The sequence below is a fragment of the Uloborus diversus genome, chromosome 6 (assembly GCF_026930045.1).
Source record: "Uloborus diversus isolate 005 chromosome 6, Udiv.v.3.1, whole genome shotgun sequence".
In the NCBI taxonomy this organism is placed as follows: domain Eukaryota; kingdom Metazoa; phylum Arthropoda; class Arachnida; order Araneae; family Uloboridae; genus Uloborus; species Uloborus diversus.
Genome location: NC_072736.1, coordinates 113,379,385 through 113,402,977, shown reverse-complemented (window position 1 = coordinate 113,402,977; position 23,593 = coordinate 113,379,385). Strand labels below are relative to the sequence as shown.

General features: G+C 32.8%; 1 protein-coding gene across 1 annotated transcript in view; it reads left to right on the top strand.

The window, feature by feature from the left end:
* Positions 1 to 1,045: 1,045 nt before the first annotated feature.
* The window catches only part of LOC129223961 (uncharacterized), a 157,458-nt gene continuing 134,910 nt past the window's right edge, over positions 1,046 to 23,593 (top strand). The window contains exon 1 of the mRNA XM_054858345.1: positions 1,046 to 1,147. The gene's annotated coding sequence lies outside the window, so the exon portion shown is untranslated. The remainder of the gene's footprint in view (positions 1,148 to 23,593) is intronic.

The window sequence follows — 23,593 nt, the reverse complement described above, 5'->3', positions numbered from 1 at the left end:
GCATCCTTGCTTATCACTGCCTCATATGGTCTATTTTTAGGCGGTCTCTGAGCCGGGATTTTCCATACAGAATTCTGATAACTTATTACAAAGCAGGGGTGCCCATCCCCCCATGGCGCAAATTACCCCCCCCCCCCTTCAAAAAAATTGTTCTCAAACTTCTTTCCCTTTTTTGGTTTTTATTTTTAGCTCTCTTTTTTTAAAAATTTCATTTATGTTTTGAATATTTTTAAAAATATATTTATTTATTTTTATTATTATTTGATTAGAAAAGTTCAGTGCTACGCCAATGACACACACATATACACACACAAAAACTAAATAAGTGAATGAATTTACAGAAAAAAAAAAAATAAATAATTTGAATAAAAATCAAATCAATAAATTTTAATGAATAAATTAAAAAACACTTTTTAAAAACCCCAAAAGAATTCAAAAGAAACGATAAAATATAATGTCGATACTTGTTAACCAAAAAAAAAAGCACTCGAATGCCGTTATAGTCGCCCTTGTTTACTATGTGGAAGGATATAAATTAGAAAGTAGTGAAAATTAGTGTCAGAATTTCTTTTTATCACAGTTAGTCCTCAGGCTGTGACACAACTCTGCCGTTGATTATGTTAGAGCATATAGCCTCGACCAAATCAGTCGACCTACTACAAGGGCACGTAGCGCCTTGGAGAATGAAAATTTTAAAATTCTTAAACCCTCTCAAGAAGATAACTAAAGATAAAAAACGGAGAAATGGCCTTGTTTTATGCTGAGACATGCGTTATGCGTTAGTGATCAAAATCTTAAAGTGTCTTAAAGACTATTGCAAGACTGTTTAAATTTTAAAACCGTTAAAAAATGTTTAAAATGTTGTATAGAATTGTTTAAGCTGCTGATATTTGAAGAAAAAAAAAGTTATTAATTATTTCTTTTCTTCCTCTAGGATTACCTTATCTGAGAAGTTAGTTTTCGTGTGTCAACTTTTCTCTGGATTACTATTGTGGATTATTTCTATGGATTAAGATATCAATAGCTGTGCCTTTTCATTGGATTGAACTTTGAGGATATTGGATACGTGATTTGTTTATTATTGTTTTTTTTACATTGTTTTTTCTTTTGGAATAACTCATGACAAGTTTAAGGATTTTCTTAAAAGGTAAGATTTTTTAGATAATATAAGTACAATTTATTAAAAACAATTGTGGAATTAATTGCATACCAACTGCCATTACTTATGACCAGGGCTGCGGAGTCAGAGTCAGATTAATTTTGGGATAAGGGAATCGAGTCGGAGTTTGGAGTCGAAGGTTTAAAATTTCAAAAGTCGGAGTCTGCCATCTTCGTCCTAAGTCCACAACTCTGCCAGTGCTTCGGAGTCGAAATCGGACTAATTTTGGAGTAAAGGAGTCGGAGTCGAAGGTTTTAAGAGTCTCGGAGCAAGAGTCAGTCATTTGTCCTCCAACTCCACAGCCCTGTTCATGACATTGCAATACTTAACACGTTGACTGCTAACGACGAGATAACTCGTAGATTGCGTTCTTTTCTAGGACGCCAACTACGAGTTATCTCGTACTTGTTTACCTGCCATTTTTGTGTAGCTACGATTAAACTCGGATTATATCAGTGCTAACATCGATAGATGGTTTCTGGGAAAAGAACAAAATTATCAACGTGCTGACTTGACGAACAGAATATTTATTAAAAAGCGAACAAAAATGTAATGGGGTCGTTTCCGAAATTTTAAAAGTACTTTCTTCTGAAAGAGCATGCATAAAAACATACGATCTAACCATTTTTTAAATAACTTGACTAGGTTTAATATTTTTTTTAAAATTACTTTAATCGGTGAGCTTTCATTGTTTACGTTTCTGCAGATAACATCACAAATGATGAAATGTGACTAAAAGTAGTGCTTTTGACTGAAGGAAACACCCCCATTATAAAAATTAATTCTAATTCAAGAAATAAAGTAATTTTCTATTGCTTGTGGAACTTCTTAACGCAATCTTCCACACGAAGGGCTGGCTTCTCTTTACAGGCTGGACAGAAATAATGCTTTTCTCGCCGTGTTGTTTTTTTTTTTTTTTTTTTTTTTTTTTGCTTGGGTACATATACGACATGACTTTGTCGAACGCTGTTTTTTTCCCCGGTAGGTGGTTTTATTTTTTATGCTTTTTGATGATAATTATGCACTAGAAGTAAGGTTTTTAATAATATAATGTGATTACAAATTGTCATTTTTGGAAAGATTTCTGCTAACTGCCGTGGCTGTCAACGTGTTAAGTAACGAGTTTATTGTAAGAAAAAAATTCATTCAGTTACTCTGAGAGTTCCCTGAAAGGTATTTTAAAGGTATTCTGAAGAAAAAATAGAAAATTATGGCCGTTTCCATCTTATGCTAGCGTAGTTATGTTGCCCGACGTTGCTCGAGCTATTTTGAATACTGTGTGAGCACTTTTAAGTAGAAAAGAAGTGAGATCTTGTGACCTGTGTGTGTGTGTCCAAAATTCTCTATTAAAGCTGTAAGGAGAAATTAAATCAAAAATCGTTATCAGTAAAAGGATGCAAAATTCCCTTTCAAGATGGCCCCCTAAAAGTTTTCATTTAAATTAAGAACAATAGTTCCCTAACAACTCGTATTATAATTTGGAGAACAGACTCTAACAGCCCTTTACAGAATGTTGTCAAAAGTTTCTCAATGTGTAAAAATCCGCTTTAAAATGAAGGCAACTTGCCTACATTTGTCTTGAAAAGATTTGAAAACATAAAAAAAAATAGAACTTATTTCATAACCTTGTCAGGAGTACACTGCCGTGTGCAGGTAAAGGGCAGCAACTGCACATTTTTCGTTTTTCATTTTTTTGCTTTTTTGTCATCTATTGTACATTATCTTTATTGTACAAGCTCGCTTATTTGGTTTCCACTGAAAAAAAAAGCGCGAAAAAGACGTCAAATTCCAATATTTCCCCATTGTTAGTATAGAATCCAAAACGCGTTTCATTTTCAAATATCTCGAAAACTCATTTCTGCAGATACTACCGTTTACCTGCACACAGCAGTACAGCTCTTGAGCTTTCTAATATTTTGAAACGGCGCATTGTTATCCGACATTTTTCTTAGTTAAAATAAATAACTGTACTTCATGTAGTGTATGTTGAACCAAACACTGTACGAAGTTTTAAAGGGTAAACTTATGAGGTTTTGATATTTATTGAGAAAGCTCAAGTTTTATTCGATTTTTCGGCCGGCAACTTCCACATGCCTTGATTTTAAAATATTGTTTTCCTTAAAATCGATCAATTATATCCGTCTAGCCGCTTCATTGCTACAGACAATATTTGAAGCTTCTGCACTCTATTCGACACCAGAAGCAGTGAATAAAGTGTTGCTCAAGATTACCTACATTCTATTTTCCCCCCCCCTGCCGTACGACAGACGGCGGAGAGGGGAGGGCTAGAGATCTTTTATTCAGGAGAAGATGGGACATTGGCAGCCATCTTGTATCTAAAAGTCTATGCTCTTTCCTCATATGCAGAGCTGTTGTTATACACTCATTTATTTCGGATTGGATACTATTTCTTTTTTATTTATGCAGTAAAACCCCTCCTAACGGACACCTCTCAAGTGCGAACGCCCCTCTTATACGGACATTTGTTAATTCTCCGATTCCAATGCAAACAACTTTATTAAACCCCTGTCCTGCGGACACTTTTCTATTGTGGACAAATCAATTCGTCCCGTTAGTGTCCGCGTTAGAGGGGTTTTACTGTTTTTTTGAAATAATATTTAACTTGAAACACTTAGATGTGATAATTATGACTTTTCTATAAATCGTATCCAAGTTAAGAATATTTTTATTTTTTTCCAAAGACTGTCGGTTGAATCCGTATATCGGAATACCTTTTTCGTTTTCATTTTGCCTGCCTCAAAATAAAGTTTTCTTTTTTTAGTAATGCGCGTTTTAACATTATAATGGGGTGGTTTCTTTCAGTTAAAAGTACTGCTTTTAGTGACTGAAATTGATAGAATAAGAAAAAAAAAATGAAGTGAGAAAAACTTTCATTTTCCCGACGCTTAATTTTAAATTAATATTTTAAATGTCCGATTTTGAAAATTAAGCGGGGTTTTTATAACGTCACAAATGATGTGCTTTGGCGCATCTGTCTACTGCGTTTCCACTTTATGATAATCAAGAAGCGAATTAAATATTGCGCTCTGAGCTTGCTATCAGCCATATCGCTGCCAACACATGTGAGTAAAGAAGCGAAATTAATACTTTGCTCTGTGAATGGCATCATTGAATGGCATTTCATCATTTGTGATGTCATCGGCAGAAGCGTAAACAATGAAAGCGCACCGGGTAAAATATTTTTTTTTTAATATTAAACTTTGTCAAATTATTTTAAAAATGGTAAGATCCTATGTTTTTAACCATGCTCTTTCAGAAAAAAATACTTTTAAAATTTCGCAAACAACCCCATTACAGATACAGATATACTGAGCTAAAAAAACAATTTGTGTCTGTTGCATTTTTAAACTCTCAAAGTAGTCGGGGACCCTCTCATTTGTCAGATTTGCGATATTGAAAATCCACCAAGGGGATCCAAATCTACAAATAAATAATCGATTAAAAATGAATTAATGAAAATATCAAATAAAGAGTAAAAGGAAATAAAATTTAAGGTTTTTTGGATAGCTTTTTGCATTTATTTTCAATTTGCTGAATTTTGCAACAAATCTTCAATATATGGTAGCACCAGATTCCTTATATGTGTCCAAACATTTTTACCGTTAGTAAAAATCCGATGTCGTTGACATACCATTTCAAATTAAAAAGGGGTTAGAAAAAGTGAATTTGTATTTTGTAAGAATGAATGGATAATGTGGTTTTTATATAAGAAAAATGTAAAACCGCTGCTCACACTGCTATAGTTCAGTGGTGCTCAACCTACGGCTCGCGGACCATATGTGTGGCTCGCGAAGCTGATCCATGTGGCCTGTTCTGTTTGACGTCACTAGCCGAAAACTACAACTGATCTTCTTCATCTGGTATCAGAAAATGTTGCTTCAAATTTTGAGCCAAATATGGTCAGTAATTGGTTCTAAATCCTCATAAATATAATAGTGAATGACCGAGTAACGTTCCTGACGTCACCAACAATGAAACTCGCTCCACGGCATGATAATTTGATAATATTTTTGGTAATGTTTGACATACAGGGAAATGCTTTATTTTGTCAAGGCTGTACTGGATCCGGCCACTTAACTGGATTACTCTGGTAAGACTCATTTTAGGTGAATGAAGAAACGAAAAAGCGGTCAACCATTAACACTATCTACTGGAGTTTAGGGTTAATCCACTGGAGTTAGGGTTAAAATTTCAACCATCAAAATATTTTCGTTAAAATACAGAAGAGTAGAAGCAATTTTTACCCGTCATACCTTGACGGGCGACTTTCAAGTGTCGTAATGATAACTAACAATTTTATGTTTGTAATTTTCTTCCCCTTTCCATTCTTTCCCGTGTTATCTTGGAAATTCAAATACAGTCGACTCCCGCTACAACACGATTCGATTTACGCGAAAGGGCTGTAACGCGAATTTTTCACGAGTAACGAATTTTAGAGCTAACGTGAATTTCATCGTCGACAACACGAATTTTTTTGGAAGAAAGTATTGGCTTTGTTATTGGCTACTAAATATTGATTTCGTGAAACGTTATTACATCTCTTTAGCATCACCGACAGCGAAAGTTCTCACACCAAACTAATCTACTCATCGCGTTGTTAGTGCATCAAATAACCACTCTGCATCTTTCTTTTTTTTTTCATTCTGATTGTTAAAGTTGATGAAACATAATGATACCTTAGTGCGCTGTTTCGTCCAAATTTTGAAGATGTGAGGAAAAAGAAAGTTTTTTTGCAAAAAAAATAAAAAAATAAATAAGGGGTTAAGATTCTCGATATGCTTGAACCGTCGACGTTTCTGTAGTTACAGAAACGTCGACGGTAGCACGACATTAAGTATGAGTGAATCTTCCATAAGTGCAATTAGAAGTCAAAACAAAAAGATATCCGTGAAAGTTCAGAACTTAGTTTCAATATTGAAGCTTGCAGAGTAGTGTCTAAGCAAAGCAAAAATGTATTATGAAAATGGAAGCTGCTCTTGTACTGTGGATTAAGGAGATCAAAAAGAGAGGTTGTTGCATAAATGGAAACGTTATAAAAGAAAAGTCGAAGCAAATGTATTTAAAAATGTATTAAAAAAGAATAGCGATCTTATCATGGAGCATAAATCATCAACATCTTTATTTTTCAACTCATGAATATTATTATTGTATCTAGTGTACAGTACTATTATAGTGCAGCTTTTATTATTGCTACATAATGTGCGTGCCATCTTGTTATATTTTATATCTTTTCCTCCCACTGATCATTCATTTTGTGCATCTTAAAGTATTTTATGTTGAATAAAACAATAAAGAATAATTTTTATATATAGTTAAAAAAATAAAATAAATAATCTTTTAAAAACAGTAAAAAATTCTGCTCTTTATGTACGAAACTGTAATGTATAGTTGAGAAATGCTTTAAAGCAGTTTAAGCGGTGTTTAACAGTGTCTAAAAGAATTTGGTATGTTTCTAAAAAAAATGTATGCGTACATTTTTCTACGACGCGAAATTTCGACTTACGCGAGGAGTCTCGGAACGCATCCCACGCGTAAGTCGGGACTCAACTGTATATTGAAAATTTGTATGCGTTCTGGCCCGCGAGATTCATCTTGATATGAGGTGCGGCGTTCGGGGGAAAAAAAAAGAATGTTTGGCTGACACTGTTTTACCCGTAAATAAACTGGGTAGGGGAATGTGGGGGAAAGTGAAATAGTTAAGATGACGGAGCTTTTTCAAATTTAACAAATTGGAAATTTGTTTTGAAAATTACAGTACATAAAGGAAGAATATTGTATTTTATAATAAAACTTGCGTTGAAACATTATTTTTTATTTTTGGCAGTCAAACTGTCCCTTTAAAAGAAATACGAAAATTTTAACTTTTTTCATGGGGCAAAGTGAAAAATGAAATATTTATCGAATGAAATATACCCTATTCGATTGTAAAAAATATTTTTTAATAAATTAATGAGCAAATAACAGGATAATTCAATAAATGAAAAGATAATGAAACAATAAACTAATTAATTAATTAATTAATTAATTAATGCACGAGGAAAAATAAATGAGTGAATAAAATAGTGAATGAGTAAGAAAAAAGTGATTGAATCAAGTAATAAGAGAATTATTAAATGAAGGAATGTAAATAAATTATTTATAAATGAATACGTAAGTATTTAGTAAATTATTGAATGAGTAAATGAAACGAACTACTTCACTTTGCCCCATCCACTTTGCCCCGCATGTACTTGACTAATTGTGAAAAATATTAAAAATAAAAAATAAGCAAATAACAGCATAATTCAATAAATGAAAAGATAATGAAACAATAAACTAATAAATAAATTAATTAATGCATGAGGAAAAATAAATGAGTGAATAAAATAGTGAATGAATAAGAAGAAAGTGATTGAATGAATTAATAAGAGAATTATTAAACGAAGGAATGTAAATAAATTATTTAATAAATGAATACGTAAGTGATTTAGTAAATTATTGAATGAGTAAATGAAATGAACTACTTCACTTTGCCCCATCTACTTTGCCCTGCATGCGCTTGACTAATTGTAAAAAATATTAAAAATAAAAAATAAGCAAAGAGTAACTAAATAAATACTGCACCGAATATTAGAAGGTCCCAATTAATATTAAAAATGTTAATAACAAAAGCTTTATCATTTGATAACATCAAAAATATTACAATTTGAGTATCAATTTTTGAAAATTGTTTTTATTATCATATGCTTTGATTTCCAGAGGTATTTTTTTCTTGACTGAAATAGGCTTCATATGTTACTACATAGTTTAAATATTACTAAGTAAGTGGCGCTAAAAACGAGAAAATATTTCATCATTTATCATTACCCCGCTTTTTCACTTGCTCCACATTCCCCTATTTGAATTTTTTAGAGTATTTTGTCTGCAAAAAGTCATCGTTATCGTATTAAGCTTTTTAATTAATCGCTAGAAATTTGTGAAAAATTATCACAGCGATAAACATCCCGCACTGACCGACAAGAGTGAATTATTTCATTGATTTCAACGACAATGGGGTGGTTTCCTTCAGTCAAAAGTACTACTTTTAGTCATTGAAGTGGATAGAATAACCAAAAAGTTACATGGACCCAGAAAATACTTTTATTTTTCCAACAGTTTTTTTTTTTTAATTATTTTTTTTAAATGTCCGGTTTTTAAAACAAGCGTTGTCTTTATGACGTCACAAATGATGCAATTTGGCGCATCTTTCTTCTACGTTTCCACGTTATGATAATCAAGCAACGAATTGAAATTGCTCTCTACACTTGCTATCAACCCTATCGTTGCCAATACACGTGAGTAAAGATGCGAATTAAATATTTTGTTCTGTGAAAATGGCAACATTGAATGGCATTTCATCATTTGTGATGTCACACGACGGAAGTGTAAACAATGAAAGCGCACCGATTTAAGTAATTTTTTAAAAATATTAAACTAAAATAAATTATTTAAAAAAATGGTCAGATCCTATGTTTTTAAGCATGTTCTTTCAGAAAAAAACACTTTTAAAATTTTGGAAACGACCCCATTCTGCGTTTCTTCTCTTTGCACTTATTTTCTCTTCTGCAATATAAATGTATAACCAACAGCATCTTATTCATTATTAAATTATATCAATAGATACTTAACAGCGGCTATTTTTCTTGAAAAAGTTTGCAACAACGCGAAAACATTTGATTGATCCGTTTACGAACCTAAAGAATCTTGAAGTGAAGAGTTCATTACCTGGAAGTGGAATGTTGATAGTTTGATTGGCTGGAACAGGCGATCTTAATACAACTTCCTGATTTTCGCCATTTTTGATTGGACAGCTGAAATATCCTTGATCTCTCTTTAACTGTTGACAACTTTTTTTGCCATCACTGGTGAGGAATTCACAAACATTATATTAAAAAAGAAACTCACTTGGATGTATTTATCAGAAAAGATTCTTGGCGTTAAAAGTGTAACAGAAAATATTTGAGCTGATTATCTTGTAAAAAGGCAAATCTTATAAAATAGTAGCAGAACTGTTTTGTAGATGTTTCGTTCTTTATCTCTGGTTTTTTCATTTTTTCAACTAACAATTCTTCTTTCGTTTATATCGTGGACGCAACAGTTAGATATCTTACTGTTATTCTCTGAGGCTTAGATGTTTTTTAACTGCTACTGTTAGAATAAGTTATTTATTATTTGTTATTCTTTAAACTTCTGGTTAATAAGTTAGCATTTTATATCCTTTTATTCCTCAACGGTTACGTATTTTCTTCACATTATATTTTGGCAATTTTCGCTCTCGTAGTAGGCCATTCCGTATATGAGGAATCACGCTTCTAATAAAAAAGGAAAAAGAAATTAGTAATTGAGTAAAACTGTGTTCATGAAAATGTACTGTTTTCTTTGCATCAAAGTATTAAAGCAATATTTTTAGAAAAAAAAAAGGAAGAAAAGAAAGAAAGAAAGGTATTTAGCGTAATGTTAGATTTGTGACGCAATGTCACATTTCTGTGTCATTCCGTAACAAATCCTAAAAGTATGCTTCAAAAAAGGTTTGAATCGTTTTACAATAATGTGCCATTTTTGAATCTTTGCAGAGACTTTATTTTATGTTTTGTTGAACGTATGTTCACTGTAATCACTTAACGTTTTTTTTTTCGACAAAAATGATTCCGTCGCGAACGGAATTGTGCATAATCTATTTTTAAAATATAATTAAATTAAATTTAAAAAAGTGCAGAATGAAGGCTAAGGTTTGTTTTGAAATGGAGCCGTCGTAGTGTATTTTGAGTAGGAACTGAAGTTTCGATACTTACCGAATTTTGGCGTCGAAACTTTCTCAGCTTGGCGACGGAGGAGAGGTCAGTGGACTCGCATGCTTTGAACGCCCATACACGCTAAAGAGAATTATTATTTTAATGAGGCTATTTTTGATCTTTTATCTCTTCCTCTACCGTTCATTGTTAGCGATATTCATGTTTCCCGGGAACCGTTTATTCTAACTTGTAATTTCTCCCCCCCTCCCCCCTAAATGCATTTGTGTTCTCCATGGTTTTAAAACATTGTTTTCAGTTCTCCGTTGTTGCAGAAAAACATTTACGCAGGCGTCGAACCGCGGGAGACAGTCTGCGCCGGGCGACTTTTGAATGTTCGATAACTAGCAATTCTTTAATGTGAACATTTGAACTTGTTCAAAAAAAATTTTTTTTTTTTCAAATAAGTTGGCAACACTAAAAACTGCTACGTGTGCAATCCAATAAATCTGGAGTTACTTTAGGAAGCTTCTATAACCTTTTTGGTCTTCAAGAGCATAAAAAAAAAATAGTGTTAAAAAACTTGTATTTTGATTTTTACTAACCCCGCTGCACTATACTTTATTTGTGAGTTTTTCTCTCTTTCTCCCCCCCCCCCCTTTTTTCACAATGTTCAGTTTTCTAATTTATATTTGTAAATTTATATTGCTCTGAGTTTTTCCTTTTCGGATACTTTTTTCTTTTTCTTTTTTCATTGGAAAATAAAAGTTTTGTTTCTATTTTTCTGTGTTTGTTTTCGAAAGTGCTTTAGTTCGTCTCGGTGCAGTTAGTCAAAAATACTCAGAAGATAAAGTTTAGAGTTTGAAAAAAATTAGAGAAAAATTGATATTCAGAATTCAATTGCTCGGCGGAAGTTTTTGGAGAAGCTAATCAAGCGGTTGATACTTCGATTGGAAAAACGATGACGTCCATTTTGTTAGAGGCGAGTTTACCAGTGCTGAAGAGTTGGAGGAAAACTGATCGACTCCGACACCAGGAATTTTAGAGCTTATGACTCCCACTCCGACTCGTTTTCGTCAAAATCAACCTGTTTCTGGCTCTACGACTCCGAATCTGACTCCTTCACCTGGAATTTTATACCCTTTGACTCCCAACTCCGACCCTTTCACTCTAAAATCGGTTCGACTCCTATTCCATAGCCATGGAGTTTGCAAAGATTTTTTATAACTTCGTATCCGTTTACAATTAATGTTTATGAACTCCTCTCGCCTGTCGTGAAGCAAAAATCTCGTAATTGCGATTTTTGTGCTGCTTTATCTGGTTTGTTAGATTGCCCTTGGCTGCACTTATATACGTCTTTTTTTTTTTTTTTAATCCAAAAGGAGTTTCCTCAAATATCTCAAAGTCTCATTTCTGCAGATGTACTTTACGTTCCCACGGCAGATACAGTGGCTCTCAAAAGTGTTACTTACTTAAAGTACGCTTTAAAATTTTGTAGTAAAGCTAAACTAACGTGGAACTGAATTCGAATATGAATTCCACTATTTTTTCACATCATCTGTATGTCATTCTACATAAAACCCAGTTGTTTTATTTTATTTTTTTTCCTTCCCATTATTGAATAATTTTCTTTTTCAAGTGAACCAAAAAACGAAGTGACAGAGAAGTAACACACCACAAAAGTCATCGAGCTCTGAAATATTTTGGATAAATTCATTATTCAAATTTTAATATGTCGTTTTTTAAAATTATTTTTGCATTGTGTTTTCTTTTAAAAATCATTTGGCATTAATTTTTTGCTTATCTACTCCGCAATTTTCTACTTGTTATTTTAAATAGCTCGTATTCATAAAAAACACAACAAATACCATTTGCATTCGATTTTTTTTCCATCATAGTAGCGGTGAATTGGTTAAATTTATATCATTCTATAATTCAGTGCGTGATAAATGCTTTAAAGAAAAGAATAGGATCGAAAACAAGACAAGAAAGGGTCAACCGGCCAAGTTATGATAACCTGAGCAGATACCTGCAATTAGATAATTTTAAAAAATTCACATAAGAGTACTGTAAATGGTCCTGTAGAATTTAACAAAAAATGTTGCGTGTTAATTTCTCCTGAAACTGTTCGCTGAGTTCTCTAAGGTGTTGGATTAAATGGGAGCTCTCCCCGCAGAAAATGTTTTGTTAGTGCGAAAAACAAAAAGCTTAGGCTTTCCCTGGCACAATTACTGACAAATAAGCCCGAAACCTTTTGGAATATCATCTCATTTGCAGATAAAAGGAAACTCAACATTTATGGTTCCGATGTTGATAAGGATAAGAAAAAATGAGAATTTTAATGCTAAGAACTTAGTTGGAGCAGTTACTCACAGTGGTGAAAGAAAATCTTATATGAGGGCACGTATTAGCATCAGGAATTTTTGGTTTGAAATTTATTGATAAAGTAATGAATCACGTTGTTAATTCTTAAATATTTTAAAGGACAATTTTAAATTATTAGCCCAAAATTTGGTTATTGGAAACAACTTTTTTTTTTTTAAATCAAAATAACGATAAGAAGCACACGGTTTTCAACGTTTGCTTCTGGTGCCCCAAAAATTGTCTTAAAGTTTAAACATTTTCTCCTCAATCGCCAGATTTAAACTTCATGTAACATATTTAGAGATCTGGAGACTAGATTACGAAAATACGGCTTTGAAACATAAAACTAACTCGAGACAGTAATGCTCGATGTGTGGTTGAGCACTACCTCAGAAATTGCTTTAAAAAAAAATAATAATAATAATAATATTGAAATCTATTCCCAAACGTTTAAAGCTGTTGCGGATGTTGGATGATATCTTACTAAATATTAACTTAAGGAAAAATTTAGATTATCTACTCATGTATAAATATTTTGTAATGTGTACGAAGACTTTTTTTTTTTAGAACTTTTTGATTATTGAATGCGAAGTCGTTTTTTGGTACTTTTTGATTATTGATTTTTTAAAAATCAAGTTGTATTTTATTATTAATTTTTTTATGTAAAGAATAGTTCATAGTTCTTATAATTAAACTAAAAAATCGCTTATCACGGTATGACGGGTGAAAACTGCTTCTACATTTGAAAGAAGCCATTGCCTGTTTGGTGATATTTTGATAGTTGAAATTGTAACGCTAACTCCAATGATTCACCCTGAACTCCAGTAGGTAGCGTTCATTGTTGACCATTTTTTCGTTTCTTCATTCCCGTAAATGACACACACTGTTATAACCAGGGGTTCCGGACAAGTGAATATATTCCCTCTAAGGTGAAAGGATGGTGCCCTAAGGTGCAATACTGGCCAGGAAATAGAGCAGCGGAGCCAAAACAACATGCAATCACAAAAAGACTTGCTGCGCATGCGCTTTTGACTTATACATGCATTCAACCGCTTCAATATGGCGGACAAGTGATGGTTGCATTACATCTATGTGTCTTTCACATTGAATACACAACTTTTCTAGAATTAACTATCCGAAATAACAAGTAAGTACAGCTTTTGATCACTTTGTAGCTTTTAGGGCTTTAAAACATAGTTAAAAGTATTTAAAAGTGCATTTACTGCTTTTCAGTTACCGTTTTAGTTTCAGTTTAATGTTACTGTCGTTAAATTTCCATCATTCAAAACGCTACCAAAAATATCTATCATTATTTTCTTGAGTACTCGATAAGTAGCATTTAATCACCAAAATAACCAGCTAAGATTATCAATAATCAACAAGTGAGGACCAGAATAAAAATGATTCTTGTACTTCGTAGGATATAACAGAATAGCATGCGAAAACATAAACAGCAAAAAAAAAAAAAAAAAAAAATCTTTCTCCGTCTGACTTTTTTTTTCTTTTTCATTCAAGTGTTAGAATCATTTCATGTTAGCGGTTAATGTCACGATAGCGTTAGAAGTTTCTTATGGTTTTTAAACTAATGGAAAAACTTTATGTGCATTTTATTTTATTACTCTTGATTAACGTTTATGAAACGATTTTGTTTTTCCGTAACTGTAATATCCCAGAATATTTTTGACTCTTCATGTAAATAATTCATAAGTACCTCTATACTTCATTTTCAGCACAGTTCATGTTTTAGTAAATGTATAACTTCTCACATTATTTAAATAATTACTCGTCTTTAAATTATAACATATTTGTGACAGCTCTTTGATACCAAGTGAAGGGATAGATATTTATTGTTTTATTAACTTTTAACGTTACTTTGTTTAAAAAAAAAATGTTCATCAGAACGCCGAACTTTTTCACAAGTTTTTAACGGCCCTCGAGTTATTATTTATTTTATGAATTTTAAGAAAACGATTAAGATTTCACTGGTCCGCAAAGTTTTTCATTTGCTTTTACCGGCCCGTGGATCAAAAAAGGTTTAGAAACACCTAGTTAGAGCACGATCAGATGAGTTTAAGCAATGAGCACTTCTTAACTATGTTGAAAACTCTGAAACATGATCAAATGCTGTAATTACAAGTTTTAATCATTTCCAGTACTGAGTTCAATGTGAAAATGTCCAAAACGTAGAATATCATGAGCCAAAAGAAAACTATTAAAAAAAAAAGAAAAGAAAACAACTGTATTCAAAAACGCACACAATACGGGGGAGGAGGATCTACAGTAAGGGTGCCATTTCTCTCTCCGAAGGTTCCTTTTTTTTCACCCCGGCTGCCTTTTTTTTTAAAAAGGTGCCTGTTTTTCATACTATTTAGCGGTGCCAATTCGGCTCCGTATTGGGTGCCGCTGGTGAACAAGCGTTTCTCCTCTGAAAGGTGCCGAATGCATCCCGTAGTTTTGCCTTACCAGTAAAATAGTTAAGTTGCCGGATCGAGTTCAGCCTTGTCACGATAAAGCCTTTCCCTTATGTTAAACATTACCAAAACATATCATCAAATTATCATGCCGTGGCACGAGTTTCATTGTTGAAACACGCGAGTTACTCAAACATTGACTATCTTAATATATAAAAATCAATGTCCTGAGATAACATATATATATATATATATATATATATATATATATATATATATATCAACGCACAGCCGAAACCGCTGAAGCTTCAGACTTGAAATTTGGCAGGCATGTCACCATGATTACGAAAGTAACCACTAAGAAAGGAATTTTCGAAATCTCAATTAGTTCGGGAGAAATTAATTAAAACCTCTTAATTTCTGCGAAATTAAAACCTGTCATTGAATTCAAATCTCTTATTTTCGAAGGCTTTCCTCCATTCAAATCATTATTCAGTACTTCATCTCAACTTTTGGTCGAAAGCGAACTATAAATTTGATATTGTTTTTGTTTCTCACGTGGTTCTTCGAGGCTTTTCTCAAGTCAAATCATAATGTTTCTGTCTATTGCTTTCATTTTTTCAAAACTAGAAACGAAGTTTTTAAGAACATCATCACAGGCGGACTATCCTTTTGAATTTAGAAGAGTGCAATTTCCTGTTAAAGTTTGCTGTGCAATAACAATTAATAAGTCACAAGGACAGACATTAAAAGTAGCAGGGACCGATTTAAGAGAAGACTTTTTTTCACACGGCCAATGTTATGTAGCTTGCTCCAAAGTCAGTTCATCAAGCAGCTTAATAATTTTAGCACCAGAAAAAAAAAAAAAAAAACTAAAAATGTTGTATACAAAGAAGTTCTTGCTTAAACATAGGTATATCAATAAAATGTGGATGGCCTGTGTTTGCAAAGATAATCAATACTTTAAAAGGATTGTTAATAGCAGTTAAAGATCGGTTAAGGACAAGGGCATATATATATATATGGAGTCCAGGGGAGTCGGGTTTGGGCGTAATATCATTAATATTACGCCCAAATAATACTATCACGTGTTGATCACAACAAATATAAGAATAACACGTCGACTAGTTATATATAAGATGATAGTATATAAGATGATACCTATTCCGAAAATTTTAACCAATGGATACGGCGTATTTCATTGAAAATTGTATGTGTACGAACACTTTTTTTGCTAGCCGCTGTATGGCCTATTGCTGTCTTCAATGATTTGGAGATGAAGATCTCGGAACTGGTTTTATCATTCCATCGTTCTCCCTTACATCATTTGTTCTTCCCTACGTATCGTCTTGTTTTAGCTCTCCGGTCACGAATGCTATTTAAATGTGAATTGTAGCCGTTTAGACAGTTTTTGAAACAGGCGGATTTTGGCTTCTATCATCATAAAACTTCACCGACCTTAGATGGGGGGGGGGGGGGGGTTAACACTCGAGAATTTAAACTGCTGTTGTTAACGATGAGATGGAGAAAGATTTATTGTAGTTGGTGGGGGGGGGGGAGATGGGGGAGAAACCAGGCTTTAGCATCACCTTTGACGATTTAGCACCACTTGATGACGAATCGATATTAAAATTATACATTTGCGAAATTTGAAGTTCCATTCGGCAAATTGAGCATTTCAGCCCTCCTAAAATTTTAAGCTCTAGCCGCCTATTTTTGTGGTAGTGGATTTCGTTATCATTTACCCTCATTGACCCTTATGTTTTCTGAAAAATGAAATGGCTCAAAGACTGCAAAATATTTGATTTTCGTGCATGTAGATTTTTCGTATTTAATGCTGTTTTTTAACGGGTTATAGATGTTTCTTCTCCTGTAGCAGAAAGCTCTTGGTAGGATCGTTTGATAGAACACGTGACCGAGCAGGGTGTTCACGTGAAGCTGCCTTATTGGCATGCACACCTGTATATCTATTCCGCTAATATTCTAACGTACTGCTTTTGAATCAGCTGAGCAAATAATTTTGTATATTTTTATAACTGCAACGGAAAGCGTCAAAACATAATTCACATAATAAATATGTGACGTCATGATCCGCTTCATGGCTTCAGCCTTATGAAACATATTCCCCTTTTTTTCCATGTTAGTGGCAGAAGTAGTTTTTAATAGAAATTGAGCCATGTGTTTCGTTATGGATGAGAAAAAGTTTTGAGATGATATGATATTTCCTGCTCCGCCAACTATCGTTTTGTCGCCAACGATAGTAAACCTGTTCTAATAGTGGTCCTTTCATCTGAAGTCACGCAAAAGGTAAAATTATCGCGTGTTGCGGCGATAACTATACACAGTGGTGTAGTCCTCTGGAAGGAAAGGTGAGGGGACGCGAGCTAATAAGTATTGGCACAAGTTAATGAAATCAAATAATGTGGAAATGCTTCTTCTATGAAGATGTATGAGTGTGGGGGGACGCTTGTGTAAAATTAAAAATGCAGGATGACCCCTCCCCCCTACACTTCTGCTACTAGAGTGGGCAGTATAAGATCCTAAGCAAAGAATGAAATCTCTAGTTCACAAATGAAACTTATGCAGCAAATAGTTGAAATACTTTCAATACTGAATAATTTTACTGCTAATCACCACAAGCTGACGACAAGAATGCCTCCCCCCCAGAACGATGCCCCTAAAACCGACTTAAGACCTCCCGAAACACCGGCTTAAAGTTTGAATTGATCAATCTACGCTTTCTCCCCCCCCCCTTCTCACACACACACACACACACACACACACACACACACACACACACACACACATGAAGCAACAAAAATTTTTGTATGAACACACTTGAAAGGGCTTAAAATTGCGCTTTTCCGGCTTGAATTTCGAAAATTTTCATATGACCTCCATGAAAGATTTCTCGCTAAGCCACTATCTCGCCTCCCCCCTCCTCCCCCCAATTTCTTGAGCACTCCCGCTAACAAATATAGCCGAAGTAAAAAAGGGGACTAATACCTTTTATCAAAAGTTAAACTAATGCTCATGGTATCATGGAACATTGAGCTTCACTTTTTAATGCATTTTTAAAACTTTTCTTTATTTCATTTTGATTTATACTTCGCATTTTAATTTTAAGCTCTGAATTGATTTAATGAGTGTTCTTTTATTTTTTTAGGGGAAGGGGAACACGAGTTCAGTTGTGGTAGAACTCGTAATGCTTCAGTTTTCGATCTGTTTAGAACTTTTTCTGGTTTGGGGAGAGGTGCACGTAGGGGAAGGGAACCAAAGTAGATATGTCGCTAAAATGCAGTTGCTAAAACTGATCGATCATAAAAATCAGAATTGTCAGAATGGACGAAAAGATGATTGAGATTCATTTGAATATTAAAACAATCTTTAATCTTCTACATTTCTTTATTATCTCATTGCCAATTTTGAAAACATTTTACTATAGGGGTTTTCTTATTACTCGAGTTTTTAAGTTATGTGTAATCAGAAACTACTCAAACGCCAAGTTTTCTAATCTCAAGACAAAAATTATATCGTCGATATTAAATTGTGCAGCTAGAATTACAATACATTTTTCTGAAAGGAATATATCTAAATAAGTATCCCTTTCATTTTAAAATGGTTTAATAATTCTCGAGAAATTTTAATGTGAGAGTAAAAATACTTTTACGAAATTTCAGAGCAATAGCGCTCGACTGCTTCTTGAAATAAACCCTTCACTTCATCTGTTTATCATACAAAAGTGGCTTGAATCGTGGACAAATCATGCAATCTTCGAAGAAGATAATTGACACCGACAGAAGATTTTATATTAATTCCCTTCTAACAGCTCACCCCCCAATTAATTACTATCCGTAGGCACCATAATACTCAACATTAGAGATGGGAATAGTCGCAAAAAAAAAAAAAAAAAAAAAAAAAGAAAAAAAGAAAATTTTGGGGGATTTTTTTTTCTCCGAAGGGTATACTCTTACTGGAAGAAAATATATCATTTCTGAAATTTCTGGCACAAAATAATGTATTCAGAGATTTATAATAATATTTAAAGGCTTTTTTTGTATATTTTTTATGTTCAGTATTATATATGAAAACTCTAGTTTAAGTAATGCCAACTGTAAGATAATTTCTGTACACATGAGTATTATTTGCATCCTCACAAAAATAAATGTGAACTCAGTACAAAATAATGTCAGTAATATAATATTATTAGAATTGTTTAAATTGAAATTGTAACATATTTTCATTTCATGTGTGTGTTCGTGTAGAAATGAAAACACATACCTATTAATGTTTTTAATTTTGAGAAAAAAGAGAAAAAGCTTTTTTTCTGTTTAAAATCTCATTACATAAAAATAAATAAATAAATAAATTTCTGCCCCCCCCCCCAAAAAAAAGATTCAATATAATTTACAAAAATGTTAATCCTTCTCAAAACTAACAGTTGAACGAAAATTCGACTAATTTCGTTAATTTTTGGTGCTTTTAATAAAAAGAACTATTGGCAATTAAGAAACAAATGCTAATTTTTATTTGATAGTAACTTTTAGTAATAATAGTTTTGTGTCTATTTCTGTTGAGAAAAATAATAACATGGATTGCATATACTTTAAATACTTATTTTTTTAAACGTTTTCTCAGAAAGTATAACTTAATAAATTTTAATATGCATTTTAATTTGTAAAAAAAAAAATACATTTATTTCTAATTTTTCCAGAAAAAAAAGCCGTTTTTTTCCCCCACTGCTTCAAAATTTCCATATCTATTCAGCATTAAACAAAATTCTGAAGTACCACTGGCCTCACTTCAATCACGTGATCCTGAATTCGGTACACGTATTCTGTAACTTATCCGCGGCTAATTCAATAAAAAAGAACTTGCTCTACAATAATGAACTCGTTTAGAGTGCTTGCCCAACAATCCATCAAGGCTTGAAAAGTATGTAAGCTATTCACCTCATACCTGGTTGAACAGGCATCATAAATCCAAATACTAATTTCCAATTATGTCAGCGTTCGGTCTCCGAATCGTAGTCGTTTTCAGTTGAGATTTGTGTGCCTGCCTTCCGAGAAGAGAAAATAAATTTGTATCGAGCACTTAGTAATGCGTTCGAAAATTTTGAGTAGTAGAGATATAAATTGATTCGGATAGTTCACACAATGTAATGCCAGAGTTGCCACGTACATGGAAAACCTGGAATTGTCAGAGAAAGTGAAAATCATCTAAAATGGACAAGGAAATGTCTGGGAATATCATAAATTGTTGAAATATCTGGAAATATCAGGGAATTCCTTTCCATCTGATAGTGTGAAACTGTTGCGCCATTCATGCTAAGATGCTGCAGTACAGTAAATGTCTCGTTTCAAGATACAGTCGAGTTCCGACTTACGCGAGGGATGCGTTCCAAGACCCCTCGCGTAAGTTGAAATTTCGCGTTGTGGAAATGGGTATGTATAAAAACTTTTGTAAGCATACCCAATTATTTTAGACACTTGTAAACACCACCTCAAACTGTTAAAAACCATTTCTTAACTATGCAATACTGTTTCTTACATAAAAACTGAGTTTTGTATTTAAAAAAAATAAAAAAAACGTTTTATTCCACAGAAAATACTGCTACGATGCACAAAATCAATGATCCATGGGAAAGAAAGACATAAAATAAATCAGTGCGGTACGTACAGTATGCAGTAAGAAAAACAAATGCACTATAGTTGTAATGTACAGTAGATCCAGTAATGATATTTATAACTTAAAAAAAATGAAGATGATGATGATTTATGCTGTGTGATCAAACCGTTATTCTTATATATTGTTAAATACACAATACAGTTGCTTCAGGAGTTCTTTTATGACATTCCCACATCTATGGCAACACCCCTCTTCCTGGTTTCTTAAATTCACAATACAAGAGCAACTTCCAGTTTCATAATTTTTGCATTTTGCTTACTACTTGGTGAACATTTACGGATTTCCTTTTTTTTGACTTTTAATTCTACATGTGCAAGATTCACTCATACCTAATTGTCATGCTATCTTTGACGCATTTTATAGTTGTTTAAGCACATAATCTTTAGCTTTTCTTTATTTGTCAGAAACTTTCTCTTTTTCTGTCTACAAACTTTAGATGAAACAGCGCTCTAAGGTGTCATTATATTTCATCAACTTTCACATTTAGAATGAAAAAAATAAATAGAAAATAAGAAGTAGAGTTATTTGTATAAGCGGTGTTTAAACTGGTACAATATGGGAACTTCCGCTCTCAGTAATGCTAAAAGGATGAAGGTCCATTCACGAAAAAAAAATTAGTAGCCAGTAAAAAATCGATACTTACACACCACGATTCCCTTCCGAAAGTTTTTGTGTTGCGGGCGAAGAATTCGCTTTAGGTCTAAAATTCTTTACTGGTGAAAAAATCGCGTCATTGCCATTTCGCGTAAGTAGGGTCGCGTTGTAGCGGGAGTCGACTGTATTCCTGATGGTTGAGCGAAAGAAAATTCAAGCTTGTTTTTTAAGACTGAATCTGATAAGGCTACAAAAATAAAAAAAGAAAAGAAATATCCATACAAAAATTATCAAGTTGTGATTTAATATCATTACATTTCATTTTGCTTCTGAAAAAAAAAAAAAGTCATGCTTAACTAGAAATTACTAGTATTTTCCGCAATGCATCTGTGGTCTTATTAGTATTTCAATAGCCTTAATTATGTATTTTTATTATTTTTCATAAAATGAATGATGGTTATAAAAAAGTCTATTAATTTATAGGTTATTTAAAGTCTTTTAATTTTTGATATTTAGGTTAAAACTTTTTTCGGAAACATTCCAACATTGAAACTGGCTTTGCCGAAAATTGCATATTGCGTTTGAGGTTTCAGTCCTTTTCCAAAAAAAAAAAAAAAAAACAATTGGAGATTGCTGATCTTTTTAAAGGAGTTGTAATCAATGTAATTAAATTTTTAGTTTATCTTAACTTAATCTAAATATTAATTAAAATTATGGATATTTTTTTAAGCATTATTTGATTCATAATGGAGATTTATTTACATTAAAAATTAGTTGTATTGGTATTTAATAATGTAAGTCGGCATTCATTAAAATGGATTTTTTTTTTTTTTTTTTTTTTAAAGCAACTGGAAAACTTGGAAATGTCAGGGAGTTTCATTCTTGAACTTCTGTGGCAGCCCTGAATGCTTTCGGAAAATTGAAATTTTTGGATAATAGAGATAAATTATTTTAGATGATTGAGTTTTTAGACCGCGCACAAATACAGATGCTATTTTTTGTTGCTAAAACGCTTTGTAAAAAGTGAAAGCTTTGGGAATGTTGAATCAGAATTAAATTTATGTGAGCATAAATAGTTACATGCATATCAGTTTTTAAATAATTTTTGCGTGTAAATAGTGATTTCCCGACAGTAAAAACATGAATTCCGTTTTACCGAGAGTTTTGTATGAAAGATTTAGTGTAGTAAAGGTGTCAAACGTTGAATTATAATTCAAGTTTTCTATAATTCGCTTTTTAGGTAATGCTACTGCTGAATCTATCGATACCTGATTGATCGTCTATTTTCGGAAAAAGTTAGTGACATACATACAAACATACATAGAGATTGACGTATTTTAAATTGTTCATTAACATGGGCAACACTTTCTGTTGGGAGATAGTTTTCCTTTTATATCCCACCAGTAGGGTTTCCAATCCCACGCCGAATTCAGTCCAGCGAAATTTCGGGATTGTAAGGAGCCAATCCCTCGGGATCCCGCGGGATTGACTTTATTCTTCTAAAAAAATAAATTTTTTGTGTCCAATAGAAAAAGTTGTGCTTTTTAGGAATGATGCATTTATTACGTGAATTAATAGTCTTCTGGTAAGCAAAAATGTGCCGCTTGCATGGGATGGTAAAGGAATTTCGCTCTAAAAATAATGCGCTTGATGAAAACACGTGCTGTGACTCCATTGCAATTGGTTTTAATAAAATTAAGTAATTGTAGACATTAAGAAAAAGATCCGCATTAACTTCATTACCTTTTGAAATAGATTTTTTCTTTTCTAATGCTGGGTTTTTGCTCAAGAACCGCAAATTTCAGACAAAAACGATATATGAATATTTGTTTTGCTGTATTCAATTTAACTTGCATTGATAATAATCCTTGTTGCTTCATTAACGTTGGTCATTGTATCAATGAATTTGATTCATTACAGCAAAAGGTGAATATTGCTTGAATTCACCATTTCACCCAAGTCCCAATCTCAATAAAAGTGTCTTCGCTAATTTAACTTCTCACTTTAAAGAGGAATTCAAAAACATGAGCCGTTTTACTTACTGCACTATCATGCGAGTCATCATGTGTTTCATACAAGTTTCTGTCGTTGTTTTTAGCCTACTTTCCCAGTAAAAGTCAGAAAAAGAAGAAAAAAGCATGAAAGAAGGCTTATTGCATCTTAAAAATATCGCGAAAAACAAAAAAAAGTCAAAAATAAATAAAATAATTTAAAAAAAAAAAAAAAACTAAAAATTAAAATTTGGAAAGCATGGTATTGAAATGGGGAAAAATGCCTGTCTGTCTGCCCCCCCCCCCCACCCAATACCTTTTGAATGAATAGTCCGATTCGAAAACCTTTTTTTTTTGTTCGAAAGATCTTGGCGAGGACACCTCATTCCCATATTTCACTTTTTGATTTGAGCTATTTTTTGTTATTTTTGAACAGTTCAAAAAAACTTAATATTAGCGCCAACGGGGAAATTCAAGGCAATTCCGAACTGTGAGGCGAATTTGCTTCAAACAAACTTTGAAACAAAAAGCTTTTGATGAAAAACTTGTATATAAAATATCTTTTTGGTTTGAACAATTTTCCGTTCCATTTTGAACATAGTTCAAATCCCTTAACAT